This window comes from Lepidochelys olivacea, assembly GCF_965140295.1.
Source record: "Lepidochelys olivacea isolate rLepOli2 genome assembly, chromosome: 2".
NCBI lineage: Eukaryota > Metazoa > Chordata > Testudines > Cheloniidae > Lepidochelys > Lepidochelys olivacea.
In genome coordinates, this window is record NC_140412.1 from 145,982,165 (window position 1) to 146,001,624 (window position 19,460).

General features: G+C 46.8%; 1 long non-coding RNA gene across 2 annotated transcripts; it reads left to right on the top strand.

Annotated features, from left to right (window-relative positions):
- The first annotated feature begins 96 nt into the window (after positions 1 to 96).
- LOC311517074 lies at positions 97 to 6,857 on the top strand. 2 transcript variants are annotated; one of them, XR_014710570.1, is made up of 3 exons: positions 97 to 577; positions 3,685 to 3,737; positions 5,349 to 6,857. It is a non-coding gene; the product is annotated as an uncharacterized lncRNA (long non-coding RNA). The 2 variants fall into 2 exon arrangements; XR_014710571.1 differs by having other exon boundaries at positions 97 to 558.
- Positions 6,858 to 19,460: the final 12,603 nt, after the last annotated feature.

The window sequence follows — 19,460 nt, forward strand, 5'->3', positions numbered from 1 at the left end:
ATTCACCCACTCAAATTCTCATTTGTGTTTATGGATTTTTATTTTAATGATGCCTGCCATTATGTTGCTCTCTAAGGAAAAGCCACCCATTGAAGGGGTCATGTTTAGCTATTCCACCTGGAAGCAGGCAGGGCACACCCTGACTGTTTCCTAGAAGCAATGCACACATTGCTCTATCCAAGGACAAGGGCTAGATATGAACCATGAGAACTTGATTGTTTGGACAGCAACTGTGGGAGGCTTTCTTAGCCTGGGCTCAAGGCCTGAGAACCAGGATTGTAGTAGATAAAGGATGGTAACTAGGTATATGAATCAACGTCATACATTCCTTTGGGTAGCAGTGTGTAATGCTTAGGGGGAGAAATATAATAAAAGGAGAAGGTGGAAGGCGGGGGGGCAGAACAGCCCATCTCCGCTGACCAGCCTGCTTGCTTGGATAAAGCTGTGTTCTGTCTCATCACTGAACCGCAACAACTGGCACCCAAACGTGGGGCCCTCAGCACTCACCTCGCCCGGCAAGGGTTTCAGACACGTCACTCATCCGCTTCGTGGATCCCAGTGAGTATTTTTCATTGTGGTAAGTATGGGAAGCTCTGTCATAAATATAAAGGGAAGGGTAAACCCCTTTGAAATCCCTCCTGGCCAGGGGAAAGCTCCTCTCACCTGTAAAGGGTTAAGAAGCTAAAGGTAACCTCGCTGGCACCTGACCAAAATGACCAATGAGGAGACAAGATACTTTCAAAAGCTGGGAGGAGGGAGAGAAACAAAGGGTCTGTCTGTCTGTAGTCGTCTTGGCCGGGGACAGAACAGGAATGGAGTCTTAGAACTTTTAGTAAGTGATCTAGCTAGGTATGTGTTAGATTATGATTTCTTTAAATGGCTGAGAAAAGAATTGTGCTGAATAGAATAACTATTTCTGTCTGTGTATCTTTTTTGTAACTTAGGGTTTTGCCTAGAGGGGTTATCTATGTTTTTGAATCTAATTACCCTGTAAGATATCTACCATCCTGATTTTACAGGGGGGATTTCTTTATTTCTATTTACTTCTATTTTTTATTAAAAGTCTTCTTGTAAAACACTGAATGCTTTTTCATTGTTCTCAGATCCAAGGGTTTGGGTCTGTGGTCACCTATGCAAATTGGTGAGGCTTTTTATCCAACATTTCCCAGGAAAGGGGGGGTGCAAGTGTTGGGAGGATTGTTCATTGTTCTTAAGATCCAGGGGTCTGGGTCTGTAGTCACCTAGGCAAATTGGTGAGGCTTTTTATCCAACATTTCCCAGGAAAGGGGGAGTGCAAGTGTTGGGAGGATTGTTCATTGTTCTTAAGATCCAAGGGTCTGGGTCTGTAGTCACCTAGGCAAATTGGTGAGGCTTTTTACCAAACCTTGTCCAGGAAGTGGGGTGCAAGGTTTTGGGAAGTATTTTGGGGGGAAGGACGCGTCCAAACAGCTCTTCCCCAGTAACCAGTATTAGTTTGGTGGTGGTAGCGGCCAGTCCAAGGATAACGGGGGTAATATTTTGTACCTTGGGGAAGTTTTGACCTAAGCTGGTAAAGATAAGCTTAGGAGGTTTTTCATGCAGGTCCCCACATCTGTACCCTAGAGTTCAGAGTGGGGGAGGAACCTTGACAAGCTCCCTCTCTGCTTTGCAAGTGCAACACCGCAATGAGTTGCAGTATTTGCTGCGTAAGGTTCAGCATGACTGCCCGGCTCGAGCACTTACTCTCCTGCTACAGGAGGTGCGTGCCAAGTGCCCGTGGTATCCTGAAGCCGGAAGCCTTAAGCTAGCGGACTGGGAGCGATTGGGCCAGACATTATACGAAGAGCCTCGGGCGCCCGTGCAGGCTTTACATGCCTGGCACCTCTGCCGCGACGTGGTAAAGCGTGTCGCCTCTGACAGGCCCTCCCTCGCGAGGCTGGTGATCTCGCCACGCCCGTCCGCTCCTGCAGCCATCCCCCCCGCCCCCCCCCCGGCGATGCGACACAGCGTGTCGCCTCAGAAAGGCCCTCTCCAGCACCAACAGAGGGGCTGCCGATCCCGCCACCCTCGTCCGCTCCTGCAGCCATCCCTCCCCCTGCTTCGCCCCCAGTGCCTCTATTACCACCGCCTCCCTGGCCTTCCCCACCGGAGCCGGTGTATGATCACCCTCCCCCCGTGGGGCCCCCCGGAGGGTCATCTGCATCTGCTCAGAAGCTTTCGCTGGTGCAACAAATGGTTCACGCAGCGAAAGCTCGATCAGCTCTTACAGCGGAGGAGCTGGCTGATCTGGTCTCCGTTTGCCCGGTGACCTGGCAGAATGATGACCAGGGCAACCCCGTGGGCACCTGGACCACTTTGCCATACTCGGTGGTTAGAGAGGTAAAGAAAGCAATTCGTGAATTTGGCCTGACTAGCACCTTTGTGCGTGGTCTCATTGAAGGGATGGGTACTGAGTACTCCCTAATCCCTGAGGATTGAAAAACGCTGCTGCGCATGATGTTGTCACCCAGTCAGTATGTTATTTGGCTTAGTGAGTATCGGCAGATGGCAGAACGCCAAGCTCAGGTACATAGAGAGCACGGTATCATTTATGAGCATTTGGCAGGGGAGGGCCCGTTTGCTACTATTGAGATGCAGTCTCAACTCCCTCAGGCCGTCTTCCCCATTATTTCCACCTGTGCCCAGCATGCTTTCAAGAAGGTCCCGGATTCAGGCAAGCCTACCAAAAGCTTTGTCAGTATCCGTCAGGATGCCTCAGAGTCCTTTTTGGATATTACCAACAGATTGCATGAGGCTATCCTCCGACAGGTGGAAAACACTGAGGCAGCTCACGAGCTCCTGTTAAAATTGGCAGTTGAAAATGCAAACGAGGATTGCTGCCGTGCTCTCCAGGCAGCACAAGCCTCTGGTATTTTAGAGCTCTCAGACATACTGCGGGCGTGCCAGAACATTGGCACACAAGCCCACAAGGCTGGAGTTCTGGCTGCCGCCCTCAGAAAAACTGGGAAGGAGGGGAAGCGCTGTTACCGCTGTGGTAAGGAGGGTCATTTTCAGCGGGAGTGCCGCTCATCTAAGGCACCAGCCCGACCCTCAAAGAAGTGCCCCAAGTGTGGGAAAGGTTATCACTGGGCTAATCAGTGTCGTAGCGGGTCGGGAAACCGCGCGACGGGTCCCCCCCGAACCCAGGGCCAAACGGGGGTGTTTCCTACTCAGACAACCGCTCCTCTGCCTTGGAATCTGTAGACTCTATGAGGGCGGCAACTGCTGGAAGTGCAGGGCTTGATTTGATCATGCAGGAGGACACTGACTTTCGGCTGCCAGGGGAGGTCTGTGCCATACCTACACAGGTGACGGGACCTCTCCCTGCCGGCTTTGTGGGTCTTGTTCTCCCTCGCTCACATGCTGGGAAACAGGGCTTTTTTGTCATTCCAGGGGTCATTGATGCTGATTACACTGGCATTATTAAGGTTCAGGTGTGGACTCATCTTCCACAGTCGCTCCCGCGTGGACGGTCAATTGCACAATTGATTTTAGTCCCCTATCAGGTGCCAGCTGCCGAGGATCGAACTCTGGGCGGAGGCGGCTTTGGATCGACGTTGTCTCACTCGCCGTCTCACAGCACGTCTTCTCCACTTGTTGCTCTGACAATGTCAGTCCGCCCCTCGAAACCTCAGTTAACACTTCTCTTAAATGATCCTTTTACAGGGCTGGTGGACACTGGAGCTGACGTTACGGTGATTCGTGATCTGGAGTGGCCGGTTAGTTGGCCTACGGTTCCTTCTAGAGAATTGTGGGGGATCAGGGGTAGTAAACCCGGGCGCCAAAGTTTGTCTTGGGTCACGGTCTCTAAACCGGGAGGCCGTACCCTTGCTACTATCCGCCCTTTTGTGCTCCCTGTCCACCTCAATATTTGGGGCCGTGATTTACTTACAAAGTTAGACACCACCCTCGATATTAACATCTGATGGCCCAAAACCCTCCCTCACCCACCGTGCCCTCCGCCTTACCCTTGGTATGGCAATCCTTAGAGCCCGTATGGATTGATCAGTGGCCCCTCCCTCTAAAAAAGCTAAAAGCACTTCATTCGCTTGTGCAGCAGCATTTGCAAGCACAGCGACTGGAGAGCTCCACTAGTCCCTGGAACACCCTGGTGTTTGTTATTAAGAAAAAATCGGGTGCTTGGCGGCTGTTACATGATTTAAGGGAAATAAATAAATGCATCCAACCTATGGGCCCCTTGCAATTTGGCTTGCCAAATCCAAATTTAATTCCTCAAACCGATCAACTTTGTGTGTTAGATTTAAAAGATTGTTTTTTTACCATCCCCCTTTGCCCTCAGAATTAGCTGCTGTTGTTTTGGCCTTTCAATCTTTTGCTGATTGTCCCTTTGATTTCATTGTGGATATCCATTATGTTTATTAGGTAATTGATTATTTACCCCTTGCCCTCATTACCCCTCAGGTTGATGCAGACCTCCTTCGCCTGTTTTTGTTTTTGCAGCACCTTTTTGCCACTTGTCATTTCCCTTACTTTGTTGCTTATATTCGCAGTCATACCCCTCTGCCTGGGCCACTCACTGAGGGCAATGCACGTGCCGATCGCGCGTTGCGTGGTCAGGTAAATTCCCTTTTTTCTGACTCCATTGAAAGCATCAGTCTGCCTCTGTTTTGGCCCGGCAGTTTCACATTCCTGCTGATCATGCACGTTCCATTGTTTGTTCCTGCCCCCACTGTGCTGCTGCTGCTCCTACTTTTTCTTATGCCGTTAACCCCCAAGGTACCGCAGCAAATCAGCTGTGGCAGATGGATGTTACTCATGTGCCACAATTCCGCCCCTATTTGTTTTTACATGTTTCCGTTGATACTTATTCAGGCTTTCTGAATAAGCCTGTGGGGAAGCCACTAACAAAGTTATCCACCATTTGCTGGCCTGCTTTTTTGTTATGGGTCGCCCCTGCCAAATTAAAATAGATAATGCCCCAGCCTACTGCTCTGCAGCCCTCTCCACCTTTTGTGCCCGCTGGGATGTCCGTCTTAAACACGGAATCCCTTATAATTCCACGGGCCAAGCCATTGTTGAATGTGCCAATCGCACACTCACAACCTTGCTAAATAAACAATTAAAACAAGGGGAGCTGCGTCTCCGAACCTTAGGAGACATTCAACAACAAATGCATATCCTCTTGTTTACTTTAAATAATTTAACACTGAATGCAGATCAGCAGACCCCTGCTGATCGGCATTTTCACAAATTTGAGGTACTGGAAAGACCGCGTGTCTTTTATCGTCAGCTGCCCGATCCACAGTGGCTGGGCCCAGTACCTCTAATCACTTGGGGTCGGGGATATGCTGCTGTGTCTCTCCCTGCAGGACCGTTGTGGGTTCCAGCTCGGTGTGTGCGACCGGCACTTAAACAACATGGCATGGCACCAGGGACTGTCGAATCCCATACCAGAGTTTCAGCTGACCTTGGAGGAGACCGCGTTGCCCCCCGAGTCGACAACGACGGGACGGAAACGGAGGAGGCGTAGCGTCCCAAGCCAGCCTGTGACATGGGGAGCAGTAAAAGCATTGGTCGCCGCGGCCCAACGAAGACTGGCAGCAGATCAACAGCCAGAGACTCCTGAGACTTTGTGGCGATTCTCGCCCAAATCACTGCTAATTCTGTGATGATTGTGTGCCTTTTGTGCCTGCTATTTCCTGTAGGGGTTGGCTCGGAAGCGCTTCCCCCGTTACAAGCCCGAATGACATATAACATATGGGAAAGATTGGCTTCAATAGCAAATGTTACCCACTTTTGTTTATCTAATTCTGTAGCAGCTGGAGATTTGTTAGGTACATGCCTTATTCCAGTATGTCATCACCCTGAGGAGATGGAGAATAAGACACTGTTCTCTGCTTATGCGAATCTTTCCTCCCAGTACTCTAGCATGGCTAATTGGGGCCCGGCCAACTATACTCTGCCTCGCACGGCTATATCCCTCCACACACCGTACCTGGCCGGGGCTCACAATGTCACCTGTGCGCGTGTAGTTAACTGCACTAGTACAAAGGTGCCCTTGGGCTGTCGAAAAATTTCTCAACCCCTTTTAAATTGTTCCCATGCTGTTAATGTTTCATATAATTATGGCCATATCATCCTACCATCAGGATGGTTTTTTACTTGCGGTTCACGCACCTTTAATTATATTCCTGCAAATTTAAGTGATGGCACCCTTTGCTGTCTTAGTAGAATGACACTTATATTGCCTTTTGCTGGTCACAATTGTAGTAAAAGAAGTGTACCCCTTTTAGATGATTATATTGCAGATGTTGAGCTTTTTGGTTATTCTGTGTTTGCAATCATTGGGCTTATTTTTTGCTGCTGCTGTGTACAATGTATTCCTTCCTTGTTAAGACTTTGTAAAATTTTGCCCTGGAAAGCTCCCCAGGTTATGTCCTTGTCTGTCTGGGAGTTAAATAGCATGACAAAACAAATTGACGGCTACCATGAGATGGCCAAATATCATTAAATAAAAAACGGGGAGATGAAGGGGTCATGTTTAGCTATTCCACCTGGAAGCAGGCAGGGCACACCCTGACTGTTTCCTAGAAGCAATGCACACATTGCTCTATCCAAGGACAAGGGCTAGATATGAACCATGAGAACTTGATTGTTTGGACAGCAACTGTGGGAGACTTTCTTAGCCTGGGCTCAAGGCCTGAGAACCAGGATTGTAGTAGATAAAGGATGGTAACTAGGTATATGAATCAACGTCATACATTCCTTTGGGTAGCAGTGTGTAATGCTTAGGGGGAGAAATATAATAAAAGGAGAAGGTGGAAGGCGGGGGGGCAGAACAGCCCATCTCCGCTGACCAGCCTGCTTGCTTGGATAAAGCTGTGTTCTGTCTCATCACTGAACCGCAACAACCCATGAGCAGGTTGCATGAGCTGTTAGGATTGACTGACTTTAAGTCAACAAGTTCACATCAGCATCAGTTTATTTAAATACTTCCAAATAGTATTTTTTTCCTGTTTACATCAAATGTCATAGGTTCTCCCCTGAATGGAAGTACGCACCCCCCCCCCAGCTTGTATTAATAACTCAATAAGCCCATAAGCTGGAAATCCCTCCCATCCATATATTACTAAAAACAAACATGGAGGCAGAAACTTACAGGCTCCAGCTCCAGCGTAGCTTCTGATGCTGTATCTGCAGCAGACTGCTCCCCAGGGCTATCCCTAAATGGGTCCTCTGAGTCCAGATCTAGGATGTTCTGTAGTTACTCCAATGGCATAACCACTTTGGTTATTGGCATTGGCTCCAGGGTTGCTTCTTGCCCTTCATCTGGTGGTTGACTCTCCTCTGGTGGTACTTGTGAGGGGTGTTAAGAAGTCATCATCCTCATCATTGTCATGCACCCTGGAAGCTCAGAGCTTAATGCAGTTTCCATTAGTAGGCTGAATTCCTTGTAAAAGAGGCAGGAAGATGGGGAGTTCCAGAGGTGCCATTAGCATCCTTGACTTTGCAGTAGTCTAGCTTCAGCCATTTGAGCTGGTCTCTGCACTATTCTGCTGTCCAGTCAATCCCCCCCACTCTCACCAGCTGCTCAAATATAGATGTGATAATTTCTCATGCTCTTGCTAAAGTCAAATATCTTGCTCACCTTGCACCAGAATCTGAATCTGTTCCTCTGGCCAGCTACCAGTGCACTTTGTTCAGGAATTCATCTTACTGCTAATCACAGCTAATACATATTACAATAGCCTGTGTCAGTTCCTGTTGAGCAGGCTGCTTGGAAATGAAGTGTTAAAATGCCAAGCAGCTGTATTTGAACCAGGAGGTTGCTTCCAATTCCTGGGAAGTGAGTTGCAAGTTTTGGAATTGCAGGGCTGTGAAGCATAGCCCTCAAGAATTGTGGGATGGTGTTAGTAAACTCTTCAGACCCAAGTCTTGTGGTGTGGACTTGAGCTGTGTCCAAACTGCAAAATGCCTGGGGTCCACCCCTCTTAGCATGGTCCACAGGTCCAAGTCAAGAGAGTGTTCCTGGCCGAATCAGACTAATTTGTGATGATGGAAGAGAAGGTTGGCCCTGAACCTGAGTCTGGGCTTAGTGTGTTGTGTAGACTACCCCAGGGTACCAGGACTTCCTCAGCCAGCACTAGGGAGATACTGAATAAGGCTCTGATTCACCAGGATGTCTACCTTTAAGCATTTAGTCCCTCTGAAGTCAATAGGACATGCTTAAAGTTAGGTACTTGCTTGATTACATAGTTCCACACAAATGTCACAAGGGCTAAAAAATGGTTCTGTGCTGCTTACATTCTATTTGTTCAACTGCTTCTCTCCTTCCTTCTGGGAGGTGGGGTGATCAGTGAAAATGTGAAATTGCTGCCTCCATCCTTTGGCTTCTTGGAGAGGGGAGAGAAGATGCTCTTTTACACTGACAGTCTATACTATTATGGTCACCACTTTTACAAGACTATGACAAACTTTGTACAAAGTATGCCTTGTGAGGGATCATTTGAAAAGTCATTATCTGCTAGTGTATCTTCGTCTCAGAAAAACTGGTTTGTGGGTGTTACCCAGAATTACAACGTATTTCAGTGACAATCATACAGTAGAAACTTATAACTTTGTATATAGTGTTGCCACACGTATTTTAACAGGATAATGATACATCATGAGTGGCTGGTCAGAGTGCTCATGTATTTAGCTGGTAGTGAATTTGCATGCTGAAGGCTGTGTGCGCAGGGCAGAACTGGAAATTCTGACAGCAAAGCAGTGTGAAAGGCACCCCCTGCTAGAGATTAAGGGGACACAGGTGTTCAACAGGCCAGATTGTACTCTGGGTAATGTCATACACACACATCCCTCCAGCCTTCCCAAAAGTAGAGGATCCCAATGTCATCCTCTCTGAAGGCTAAAGGTATTTGAGAGGGAGGGTTACTTCTGCCAGATTGAGTACGCCACGATGCCATGGTTCTGTGTGGGCTATTCATAGAGGTGCAGGATTACTCTGGGTTTTGTCGGATTTTCCCCATACCATAAAATTTATGGGAATAGTAAAACAGACTTGTTTGGGCTGAAATTAGCAATGAGGCAGAGGGCGGGAAGGCCAAAACTCAGGCAAATTTCTTGATTTTCTCTCAGGACAGCAGAGTTGAACAGAGCGATACAGCCCCCTGCCTCCTTATTGAAATTGGCAGGTACAAAGGACACATGCGGGGGGGAGGCTATTTCTTTGTTAATTGCTATTGATTCTGTTTTGCCATTTAAATACAGTGTTTGAACTTGTTGGCTGGTACCTTGTTTTTCTTTCGTTGTAACACCATTTTGCCCATTTAAACCAGCTTTGTAACTGTTCCCCTGAAACCGTTACAGAAATGAAATAGCACTGCCAGAGCCCCATTTTATTTTTATACTTTATTCTGATTAGAAGCCGTCGCTACCTGTACCTTCTGCGGGCACCAGAATGAGATTTGGCCAGGAGCAGGTGTTTGCTCTCTGTAGATGCTGTCCAGATGCTCAGAGATGTGATCTGACATTGTAACTTCCTGCTTCAGTTGATATAGATAATATTGACAGAGTGGGCTCGTTCAAAGGTAATAGTGACTAGAAATGTCTTCTGTGAGAGGAAGAAATACAATCACATACATTATTACCTGAAAGATGGCTGTTGGATTCTGTAATGGAAATACAGAGTCCCCAGCTAGTAAGTTGATTCTCTGTAACTTGAAGTCTTCAAATCATGATTTGAAGTGCACAAGATGGGAGAGAGCACAAAAAACCCCACGAGGCCCCAGCCACAAGTAGGGACCAGACCAGTCGCAATCTCGGTACTCACCTGAGTACAGTGACATTGCAGGGCTTGTGTTGCTAACAGCACACGATTCCAAATGGGGAGGTAGGGTCATGACCCTGCTGCCCCCAGAGCTGACAGGAGAGCTGACTTGCTCTAGAAATGAACGTGTGCTGCTCTCCTTTATGCAATAACATTCCCATTTGCCTCTGCATGTTACAGCACTCCAGAAGCCGTTGTGCAGTGCCTGAACGAGGTCATAGCCAGAGCCTTAATGGTGCTGTGTGCCCCTAATGTTTATCAAGACCTTTGAAGATGAAAAAGCATTGTCATTGGTTGGAAGTAGCTATTATGACCACTCCCCCTGAATAATTTATAGCTCGAGGTCTTAGGAGTGGAGTACGGGAGGGAGCCCAAGTTACATGCAGCCCTGTTTTCAATATACATTATTTTCTTCTGGTTGTTAGCGCTCATGTCCCAAACATCCAAGTCAGAGTATCTGCTTCAAAGGTAACAATTTTAATTGCTACAAAGTTTGTTTTTGGATATGCACTTTAATTGGTGGATTAATAAAAGCAGTGTTCCTTCTTTCTGCTGTCTTCCCCCATTCTCCTCTATATTTTCTAAACAGACAGCATTTCCTGTCCTGTCCTGTGTTATACTATTGAGGATAATGATCACCGCTCAGAGCAGCTGAGTTCTGCAAAACTCACTGAGAGCTTTTGTTCCTGTAGGATCTATAGATTTTTATCACTGCAAAAGTCATTCTGCTGGAGCATATGTAATTACATAAAAATGGACATAAAAGCTTTGGAAGTTAATGGTTGAATTATCTCTGAAATTGAATGTACATGGCAGAGAATGGTGATTGTCGACCTGCATCAAGAAGAGCCTCATTAAATCAATCCCAAGAGTCAGTAAAGAGCTTGAGCTGCATGCCCTTTGCTAGGAGAGAGGGGGAAAAAGTCAGCATCCTTCATGCACCACATGGGCTTATGTGCAGTCAGAAATTGTAGGTATGTTGCACTATGTAAAGCCATTTCACCCAAAGCAGAAGTATATTTCACTCTCCAGTATTTCCTGGGGAGGGGTTCACATTTGAGACATTATCATTTCTTTCTTTAGAACATTACAGTTTAATGTTGTGAGCTTTAAGTTTGACTAGGTTTGAATGACTCTGAGTTTAACAGGAAGAAAGTGCCCTGTACTCTTTCCAGCTAAAATTCGTAGGTTCAGTTCAAATAATTTTTAACTTGTTCTACCTTAACTATGAATTTTTCTTTGTAGTACAGACAACCCTTGGAAGACTATCCTTTTCAGTTCAGCAACAAAATTATAGGAGCCTCTTATGTGTAATACACAAGGCTATTCATGCCTAAGTCCTAAAGGAAGCTTGGAAACCATTTAACCAAAAAGTGCCGCTATCTGCTTTGTGTTCTTAGGTTTTATTCACTGTTATGAAAGGTTCATATTGAGAACACTAAAAGGGATTAGTTATAAAACTGGAGAATTACTAAATGATTTCCAGCATTTCTTGGCTTATCAAATTGAAAGGGAAAAAAATGTTTTCCTATAGACCCCATGATATCTTTTCCCATAAATATAGTTTCTATGTATTTAAAAGTGGCCTTACTGACTTGTGTATACATTTCCTTTAAGGCTGCAGTATTGTACTCAAGCTCTGTTCACAATCTCAGAATAGCTGTTTTTTCTACTAAAATGATTAGTGATTGGTAGTTAACCAGAGTAACATTAAACCTGTCAGGTTTCACTCCCCACTCTGAACTCTAGGGTACGGATGCGGGGACCTGCATGAAAGACCCCCTGTCATAAACATAAAGGGAAGGGTAACCACCTTTCTGTATACAGTGCTATAAAATCCCTCCTGGCCAGAGGCAACATCCTGTTACCTGTGAAGGGTTAAGAAGCTCAGCTAATCTGGCTGGCACCTGACCCAAAGGACCAATAAGGGGACAAGATACTTTCAAATCTTGGGGAAAGGAAGGTTTTTGTTTGTGCTCTTTGTTTACGTGTTTGTTCTCTCTTGGGACTGAGAGAGGCCAGACAGAAATCCATCTTCTCCAACCCATCCTAATCCAAGTCTCCAATATTGCAACTAGTATAGGTAAGCCAGGCAAGGCGGATTAGTTTCTTTTGTTTTATGTGAATTTTCCCTGTGTTAAGAGAGAGGTTTATTCCTGTTTTCTGTAACTTCAAGGTTTTGCCCAGAGGGGGATCCTCTGTGTTTTGAATCTGAATACCCTGTAAAGTATTTTCCATCCTGATTTTACGGAGAAGATTTTTACATTTTTTTTTTAAATAAAATCCTTCTTTTAAGAACCTGACTGATTTTTCCATTGTTCCAAGATCCAGGGGTTTAGGTCCTTGATGATTTTGTAACAAATTGGTTAGGATATTATTCTCAAGCCTCCCCAGGAAAGGGGGTGTGTAGGGCTTGGGGGGATATTTTGGGGGAATAGGAACTCCAAGTGGTCCTTTCCCTGTTCTTTGTTTAAAACGCTTGGTGGTGGCAGCATACTGTTCAAGGACAAGGCAAAGTTTGTACCTTGGGGAAGTTTTTAACCTAAGCTGGTAAGAATAAGCTTAGGGGGTCTTTAATGAGGGTCCCCACATCTGTACCCTAGAGTGGGAAAGGAACCCTGACACCCCCTAAGCTTATTTCTACCAGCTTAGGTTAAAACTTCCCAAAGGCACAAATTATTTGCCATTGGAGGGTATGCTGCCACCACCAAGTGATTTAACAAAGAATCAGGGAAAGGACCACTTGGAGTTCCTATTCTCCAAAATATCTCCCCAAGCCCTTACAGCCCCTTTCCTGGGGAGGCTTGAGAATAATATCCTAACCAATTGGTTACAAAGTGATCACAGACCCAAACCCCTGGGTCTTAGGACAATAAAGAAATCAGCCAGGTTCTTAAAAGAAGGATTTTATTTAAAAAAATGTAAAAATCACCTCTGTAAAATCAGGATGGAAAATAACTTTACAGGGTAACAAAAGATTCAAAAACATGGCAGAACTTCCTCTAGGCTTAGTTTCAAAGTTACAAAAAACAGGAATAAACCTCCCTCCAGCAAAGGAAAAATTCACAATTCACAAAAGATAATCTAACAGCCTTGCCTGGCTTTTACTTGCAATTTTTGTAATAAGAGAGACTTTTAGGATGGTTTCTAGGCTCTTCCCTTTCTCTGGAGGTGATAGATAGGATCACCTTTCTAACAGTCCCAGATTGCCTTATTTCAATGTGACTAGTTTGGGATGTGACCGCTCGCTTCCCAACTTATGGCTGCTCCCACTGCTTAGCCAAAGGCCTTAGCTTTTTGGAAACTGTAGGGGACAATTTCCTGGTGCAGGTGCTGGAGGAACCAACTAGGGGTGGATTTCTTCTTGACCTGCTGCTCACAAACCGGGAAGAATTAGTAGGGGAAGCAAAAGTGGATGAGAACCTGGGAGGCAGTGACCATGAGATGGTCAAGTTCAGGATCCTGACACAAGGAAGAAAGGAAAGCAGCAGAATACGGACCCTGGACTTCAGAAAAGCAGACTTTGACTCCCTCCGGGAACTGATGGGCAGGATCCCCTGGGAGAATAACATGAGGGGGAAAGGAGTCCAGGAGAGCTGGCTGTATTTTAAAGAATCCTTATTGAGGTTACAGGGACAAACCATCCCAATCTGTAGAAAGAATAGTAAATATGGCAGGTGACCAGCTTGGCTTAACAGTGAAATCCTTGCTGATCTTAAACACAAAAAAGAGGCTTACAAGAAGTGGAAGATTGGACAAATGACCAGGGATGAGTCTAAAAATATTGCTCAGCCATGTAGGAATGAAATCAGGAAGGCTAAATCACACCTGGAGTAGCAGCTAGTGAGAGATGTTAAGAGTAACAAGAAGGGTTTCTTCAGGTATGTTAGCAATAAGAAGAAAGTCAAGGAAAGTGTGGGCCCCTTACTGAATGAGGGAGGCAACCTAATGACAGAGGATGTGGAAAAAGCTAATGTACTCAATGCTTTTTTTTGCCTCTGTCTTCCCGAACAAGGTCAGCTCCCAGACTACTGCACTGGGCAGCACAGCATGGGGAGGAGGTGACCAGCCCTCTGTGGAGAAAGAAGTGGTTCGGGACTATTTAGAAAAGCTGGACGAGCACAAGTCCATGGCGCCGGATGTGTTGCATTCAAGAGTGCTAAAGGAGTTGGCGGATGTGATTGCAGAGCCATTGGCCATTATCTTTGAAAACTCATGGTGATTGGGGGAAGTCTCAGATGACTGGAAAAAGGCTAATGTAGTGCCCATCTTTAAAAAAGGGAAGAAGGAGGATCCTGGGAACTACAGGCCAGTCAGCCTCACCTCAGTCCCTGGAAAAATCATGGAGGATATCCTCCAGGAATCAATTCTGAAGCACTTAGAGGAGAGGAAAGTGATCAGGAACAGTCAGCATGGATTCACCAAGGGAAAGTCATGCCTGACTAATCTAATTGCCTTCTATGATGAGCTAACTGGTTCTGTGCATGAAGGGAAAGCAGTGGACGTGTTATTCCTTGACTTTAGCAAAGCTTTTGACACCGTCTCCCACAGTATTGGCTAGATTGTCGGGCTCAACGGGTAGTGATCAATGGCTCCATGTCTAGTTGGCAGCCGGTATCAAGTGGAGTGTCCCAAGGGTCGGTCCTGGGTCCGGTTTTGTTCAATATCTTCATAAATGATCTGGAGGATGGTGTGGGTTGCACTCTCAGCAAATTTGCGGATGATACTAAACTGGGAGGAGAGGTAGATACGCTGGAGGGGAGGGATAGGATACAGAAAGACCTAGACAAATTGGAGGATTGGGCCAAAAGAAATCTGATGAGGTTCAATAAGGATAAGTGCAGGGTCCTGCACTTAGGATGGAAGAACCCAATGCACAGCTACAGACTAGGGACCGAATGGCTAGGCAGCAGTTCTGCGGAAAAGGACCTAGGGGTGACAGTGGACGAGAAGCTGGATATGAGTCAGCAGTGTGCCCTTGTTGCCAAGAAGGCCAATGGCATTTTGGGATGTATAAGTAGGGGCATAGCGAGCAGATGGAGGGACGTGATCGTTCCCCTCTATTCGACATTGGTGAGGCCTCATCTGGAGTACTGTGTCCAGTTTTGGGCCCCACACTACAAGAAGGATGTGGATAAATTGGAGAGAGTCCAGTGAAGGGCAACAAAAATGATTAGGGGTCTAGAACACATGACTTATGAGGAGAGGCTAAGGGAGCTGGGATTGTTTAGCCTGCAGAAGAGAAGAATGAGGGGGGATTTGATAGCTGCTTTCAACTACCTGAAAGGGGGTTCCAAAGAGGATGGCTCTAGACTATTCTCAGTGATAGCAGATGACAGGACAAGGAGTAATGTTCTCAAGTTGCAGTGGGGGAGATTTAGGTTGGATATTAGGAAAAATTTTTTCACTAGGAGGGTGGTGAAGCATTAGAATGGGTTACCTAGGGAGGTGGTGGAATCCCCTTTCTTAGAAGTTTTTAAGGTCAGGCTTGACTAAGCCGTGGCTGGGATGATTTAGTTGGGGATTGGTCCTGCTTGGGCAGGGGGTTGGACTAGATGACCTCCAGAGGTCCCTTCCAACCCTGATATTCTATGATTCTAAGAACATGGCCTCAGTCTGTCACAGTGAGAGAAGGCCCTTACACAAGCAAACAGTGACTCTGATTCTTTCTTTTATACCTCTATAACTAGCTAAATAATAAACATATACCTACATTCTTAAAGTCTATGCCTTTACAGACAGGCCTGAATATCTATATCCTAACAGAGGTAAGAAGGGAAATGGCTGGCTTGATTAACCTATCCTCTCTCCTTGGCTGAACTCAGTGGCACAGAACTGTTGTATGTCTTGTACTGTCATGGCCCTTAGTGCTTTGCTTCGCTGTACTTCTGTGGTTGTTTGAACCAGACTGCGTGAGCTTTGGAAGAATCCAACTACTTTTACTTTGTCTGGGTGAGGTAGTTTGTAGTTAACTTGCTGCAGAGTGTTACTGTCTAGATATCTGTTAGTGTGTCCTACAAGAAAGTAGCTCTATACCCACTCCAAGCACTGCCCCTACCAGCTCCAGCCCTTGGGAATTCCCAGTAAACACTCTTCCATTTCTATTAACTAAAAGAGGATTCTTTACTAGGTCTGGCAGGAAAGACAGTATGCAGATACCCTAGGACACAAGTCTTAGGGAGCAGTTACAAAAAGAAAGGCAGAGGATTTCCATATTATCCCCATGGGAGGAAGGCCAAAAGTGTACAAGTTTCAGGATTTCTTGGGTCTAGTATACAAGCTGACTATTTATATCCAGCCACGTCAGACAGAGTCATAGAATCATAGAATATCAGGGTTGGAAGGGTCCTCAGGAGGTCATCTAGTCCAACCCCCTGCTCAAAGCAGGGCCAATCCCCAATTTTTGCCCCAGATCCCTAAATGGCCCCCTCAAGGATTGAACTGACAACCCTGGGTTTAGCAGGCTAATGCTCAAACCACTGAGCTATCCCTCCCCCCAGTGAATGAGTCTTGGTCTCACAGTCCTGAGCTTGGTTGCCCACCTGGTGCTCTGGATGGTGCCCAGTGGTCATGTTGAGGGTCCTCCCATGTGGTCTCCCTGTGCCTTGTTACACTGTTGGTTTATGTCTTTTGCTGGGTGAGTGACTTCTGCTCATGTAGGTGATAGATGGACTGCATGATGCTCCCCACTCCCCCCTGTGGTACCTACATGAGGCTCTTCTCATACCTTGTTCTCTGCTTCCCCTTATCTTCTGTTAGTCTAGCTCCCAAACCATTGGCCAGCCTGCTCTATCCCCCAGCACTAACTCTTCTGCAGCAGCTGCTCCTCAATAGCTCCTTTGGGCACCTTGTATCTCTGCCCTTCCTGCTCCCAGCTCTTCCAGACTTGATTTGTGGCTGCCCAGCTTTAATGCAACTTTCTCTCCACAGCCAGGTCTAAGGCTGCTATGCACACACTTCACCTTCCATCTACCAGGTCCAGTTGCTGATCCTGTCTGTGCCCTCACTTCCTTATCCTGGTCACTGTGGGTAACACAGAGACCACTACTGGCTGGATGCTAATCTAAGTCACTCCCCTTCCTAAGAATTGGATGTGTTACCCAGTAAAGATTCAGCAGTCTTGCTACAACTAGTTTCTCCTCTGAAAAGGTTGCTACTCTGTATTCACAGTTAAACCAGAAGGGGATCCAGTGCGCTGCCCTGTACAGTCATCCTCTGAGCTCATAACTTACTCACAGCATCACCACTTGCCTTGCTTGGGTGCAGAAATGGCATGTGGTCAGATTGTTCAACCAGCTGCTGTGTGTGTCTCATCGGCATGACTTGCTCCAATCTTTGCTCAAGACTGACCAGTAATGGCTTCTTCTATGTGCTCTCCTACTGTGTGCCACATAGTGATCATAAAGCCTAAGATATCTCCCACTCTGGGGACCTCTCTGATTGTGGAAGACCATGCTTTCCTTTGGCCTTAGCTTTCTAATCCAAAACTCTTGTTCCAAATGTAGCGCAGGCCAGACATGCACGGCTGCATCTTTGGCTTCTGCTAGAACAGGGGTGGCCAACCTGAGCCTGAGAAGGAGCCAGAATTTACCAGTGTACATTGCCAAAGAGCCACAGTAATATGTCAGCTACCCCGCATCTGCTCACCAGCTCCCAGTGCCTCCCGCCTGCTGGCAGCCCCCACCAATCAGCACCGACTCCTCCCTCCCCCTGCCCACCACAATCAGCTGTTTCACGTGCAGGGGAGGCTATGGGGGGAGGGGAAGAAGCAAGGTGATGCAAGGCTCAGGGGAAGGGGCAGGGGCCTTAGGGGAAGGGGTGGAGTGGGTGCCGGGCTTGGGGCAGAACAGGGGGTTGAGCAGTGAGCATCCCCCAGCACATATAGCTCCAGCCCCGGAATCAGTGCCTAGGTAAGGAGCTGCATACTAACCGCTGAAGAGCTGCATGCAGTTCCAGAGCCACAGGTTGGTCACCCCTGTGCTAGAAAGTTCATTCATCCATCCTTTTTTCAGCATCTCAGCAGGATTCATTTCCTGGGATTTTCTTATGGCTTCCACTGGCTTGTCTCTTACTTAAACATCTCCCCCCACCCCAGTGCTAGTGTCCTCATGTTTCAAGGCCATCACCCAGAATCTGAAGCAATTCTTTCCTATGTGCACTCTGATTCTTTATCCTTCTTCCCATCCTTGTCACTGTGATAGCTCTGTTGGCCATTCTATGGCCTATCTTTCCATGTGAGAGTGCATCTATTATTTTCTGCTCCATATTCACAGCCTTGTTCCAACATCCTACCAGAGCCTGTGACGTTCACGGCTACTGGGCCCTTCCTGCCTCCAGCCACATCAGACTCCCCAGTCTCTCTCAATAGAGCTGGTCAGGAATATTTTGATATCATGTGTTTTCATCAAAAATATTGATTTGTCGAACCTGAACTATATCTGTTGTATCCTTGGGGGCAGCAAGTTTAGGAAGAAATCACTTGAGACACAGAGATCTGAGAGCCATGAAAGCAGATGTTTATTTTCACACACTGAACTACCCAAACCAGCCAAAACTGGCTGGGCTATCCCCAAATATTCTAACTCAGTTGCCATAGCAACAACAAGGTGCTATTACCACAACAACCAAATACACAACATATTCCTCCCCCCTTAATAAGAACATCCCCTAAATAAAACAAACACTAAACTAGAGAAGGAGGGTAGACTGCCTCCATTCCCGGCTAAACCCAGGGGATTATTTTGCCCCATAACCGTGGGTTCGCCCTAGCTAAAGATCCAGCCATTGAGGGGGTCTTCTGTCTCTAGGTGGATTATGGTGAACTTCTGGCATTGTTGCACCCGAAAGTACCTTGGGCGCTGGCCTGACAATGGGCTCGGGGTTCGTAGCATGAACGGGTGAGGAGGTGGCATCAGCTTGTTCCGGGCAAGGGGGTATCTCAGCCGCCGGCAGTAATGGAGGAGAACAGTCAGAAACAGGTGATTCTTGATTCGGTGTCTCGCCAGAAGGGGTGAAGTCAGACAACGCAACTGAAGATGTGTCCTGACGACTGGCAGGACCTGGCAACAGCTGATCTACATGTCGCTGCCAGGTGAGATTCTTTGCAGTCCGGACTGTGTAGGAAACAGGTCCTGTTTGAGTGATGATCATGGCAGGGACCCATTTAGCTCCAGAAGTATAATTCCGAGCCAAAACTGGCTGTCCTGAGCTAAAGGTTCGGTCTTTTGCTCTGGGTGCATGCCTGATGACTTCATATTGCTGCTGACTTTGCACAATTTGTCTGGGTTCAGAAGGTTTCAGCAGATCAAAGCAAGTGCGCAGCTGTCGTCCCATCATTAGAAAGGCTGGGGATGCCTTGGTTGTAGTATGAGATGTGTTTCTGTAGGAAAGTAAGAAGGTATCCAGACGCTTTTGAATGGAGTGTTGTCCCTTTGTTGATTTCAAAGCTTGTTTCATTGTCTGCACAAATCTTTCAGCTAATCCATTGGTTTGATGGATGATATGGTGCTGAAGTGATGTGATGTATCCCATTTGCCTTAGTAAAATTTTGAAACCCCCGAGATGAACTGCCGTCTGTTGTCGCTCACAAGTTGTTCTGGCAGACCGAAACGACGAAAGAGTCCCCTTAGTTTTTGGATAGTATTCCCTGCAGTAG